This window comes from Hemitrygon akajei, chromosome 27 (genome assembly GCF_048418815.1).
Source record: "Hemitrygon akajei chromosome 27, sHemAka1.3, whole genome shotgun sequence".
Classification (NCBI taxonomy): Eukaryota; Metazoa; Chordata; class Chondrichthyes; order Myliobatiformes; family Dasyatidae; genus Hemitrygon; species Hemitrygon akajei.
In genome coordinates this window covers 46,321,881-46,325,250 of record NC_133150.1, presented here as the reverse complement: position 1 = coordinate 46,325,250, position 3,370 = coordinate 46,321,881, and positions in this window count along the sequence as shown.

Sequence of the window (3,370 nt, the reverse complement as noted above, 5' to 3'; positions counted from 1 at the left end):
GGGAGTGGTGGGTACCGGGAACGTACTGCCAGGGGTGATGGTAGATGCAGATACATCAGGGATATTTAAGAGATGAATAGATAGGCACATTGATGTTAGAAAACTGGAGGACTATGTGGGAGGGAATGGTTAGATTGATCTTGGAGTAGGTTAAATGTGGGCAGAAGGCCTGTGCTATGTTTTAAGTTCTAGTGGACTACAGCCTCAGAAACTTTAGAACTTCAGAACTTTGTCCTGGAATATGGCCTTGGGGTGACACAATGGTTTGGCCAATAGAGCTGGTGCCACACAGCTCCAACAATGTGGGTTCGATCCTGGCCTTCGGTGCTGACTGAGAGGAGTTTGCACGTTCTAACTGTAACTGCATGCATTTCCCTCAGATGCTCTGGATTCCACCCACATCCCAAAGACATGCAGCTTAGTGTGTTAATTGGCCACTGCTGGGGCCTTAAGTTGGGTAATGTTATGTCTTTATCGAAGAAAAGCAGCAGGCATCAGCCCGGGAACTACAATGTGCTGAGACTTACATCAATGGTGGGGGCGTTATCGGAGAGGTTTCTGAGAGACAGGATCTCTGAGCATTTGAAAAGGTTAGGATTGCTTGGGGATAGTCGGCATGGCTTTGTGCTCGAGGAATTGTGTCTCACAATCCAAATGAGATTTTTGAAGAGATGATCAAAATGTGAATGAGGATAAGGGTAGATGTTGTCTACATGGACTTCATCATGGTCTTTGACTAGGTTCCACATGGTTGTCTGGTCTAAAAGTTAGATGGAATAGAATCTAGGATGAATTAGCAAACTGGATACAAATTGGCTTTGGTGGAAGGGGTCCGAGGAAGATAGTGAAGGCTGCTTTTCAGAAACATCGACTGTTTACTCTTTTCCATAGATGCTGCCTGACCTGCTGAGTTCCTTCAGCATTTTGTGTGTGTTGCTTTGGATTTCCAGCATCTGCAGATTTTCTCTTGAGCATGATTGATGAGCGATCAAGGTGGTGCTGGCATTTTGCGTGACGTTTTGTGGTCAGCTCACAGAATACTAGACAGACATTTTCTGAATTGTTGTCACTGCAATTTGCAGTCTGTAATTTTGTAAATTCTATTTTTTTTTGTTTTGCTGTGAATGCCCACAAAAAATGAATCTCACGTACTCCATGGAGACATAGACGTGCTTTGATAATAAATTTACTTTGACTTTTGACTTTGTCTTTAACTTTGAAGACTGCAGATAACATCAATACTAGTGGTACAATGGACTGTGAAGGAGGTTGTGTAAGGTCACGATACTGGGAAGGTGGATAAGGGAATAGAAGCATGAAGCAATTTATTTTGGCAAGTTAAACAATAGAAGGACATACCTATTTAATGGCATGGCCCAGGAGAGTGTTGTTGAATGGAAATATCTTGGGGAATATGTACAGTACTGCACAAAAGTCTGAGGCACATATATATAGCTAGGGTGCCTAAGACTTCTGCACAGTACTGTAGTGATTGTATGTATTGCACTGTACTGCTGCCACAAAAAAAACAAATTCCATGACATATGTGAGTGATGATCAACCTGATTCTGATGTGGGTCTCTATTGTGGACTGAGAGTGGGAAGGGATCAGGGAGAGGGGAATCATGGTTGGGAAAAGGGGAAAGGAGAGGGGACGGAGTGGGAAGCACCAGAGAGACTTTCTGTAATGATCAATAAACCAATTGTTTGGAATCAAATGACCTTGCCTGGTGTCTCAGGGTTGGGAGTGTCTGTACCTGCGCCACTACCACCCCCCCCGACCCTTTCACTCTTTCTCTGCACCTGTCCCACACCCCTCCCACAGTTCTCCACCCTCGCCCAACATCCTTTGCTCCTGCCAGATTTACAAACTCTCTTTCCGTTCCACATTGACAAATATAATACTGTGCAAAGTCTTAGCCATTCTAGCTATATATATGTGCCCAAGACTTCTGCATGGTATTACACGTGCTAGAGGCAACACACGTAGACAGGTTTGTGAAGCAGGCATATGGCACACTTGTCTTCATTGGCCGTGGCATTGGGTACAAGGGTTTGGATGTTATGCTACACTGATTACACCACATGTGGAGTATTGTGTGCAGTTCTGGTCACTGCACTACAGGAAGGACATGACTCAAGTAAAAAGGACGCAGAAAAGATTTACAAGGATGTTGAAGGGTGTGATTTATCAGGCAAGAATGGGTGAACGGTGTCCTTTTCCCTGGGTCAGAGGTACGTTTAAAATTAAGAGGGGCATAGATAGGGTGGATATTTTCCACAGTAGGGGGTATTTAAGACAATGAGGCATAGTCTTAAAATGAAAGGGAGGAGGTTTAAGGGAATGTGAAAGTATTTTTTTTCACACAAAGAGTAGATGGTATCTAGATGAGCCGCCAGAGGAGGTGAAGAAGGCAGGAACAGTAACAACATAATATTTATCATAATATGATAAGTTTTTATCTGCAATTTGAGAAGGATAAGGGCAGCTCGGAGGTGTCAGTGCTGTAGTTGAACAAAGAAGACTATGGAGCCATGAGGGAGGAGCTGGCCAAAGTTGACTGGACAGATAGCCTAGCAGAAAAGACAGTGGAACAGCAATGGCAGGTATCCTTGGGAATAATGCACAAGGTGCAAAATCAGTTCATCCCCCAGAGAAGGAAGGATTCAAAGGGGGAAAGGGGCCACAGTGGTTGACAAAGGAAGTCAGAGATTGCATAGCATTAAAAAAAAGGAAGTATGACAGAGCTAAGGTGAGTGGGAGGACAGATGATTGGGAAGTTTTTAAGGAACAACAGAACTTAACTAAAAAGACAATACGGGGAGAAAAAATGAGGTACAAATGCAAGCTAGCCAGGAATATAAAGGAAGATAGCAAAAGCTTTTTTAGGTATGTGAAGAGAAAGAAGATAGTTAAGAACAATGTTGGGCCCTTGAAGAATGAATTGGGTGAAATTGTTATGGGAAACAGAGAAATGGCAGAAGAATTTAATGAGTACTTTAGATCTGTTTTCACTAAGGAAAACACAAGCAATCTCCCAGATGTATGGATGGGCCAAGGACATAGGGTAACAGAGGAAATGAAACAGATTGACATTAGGAAGGAAACGGTGATGAGAAGACTGATGGGACTGAAGGCTGACAAATCCCCAGGTCCAGATGATCTGCATCCTAGGGTACTAAAGGAGGTGGCCCAGGAAATTGCGGATGCATTGGTAATCATTTTCCAATGTTCCTTAGATTCAGGATCAGTTCCTGAGGATTGGAGAATGGCTAACGTTATCCCACTTTTTAAGAAAGGAGGGAGGGAGAAAACAGAGATCTATCGACCTGTCAGCCTGACATCGGTGGTGGGGAAGATGCTAGAGTC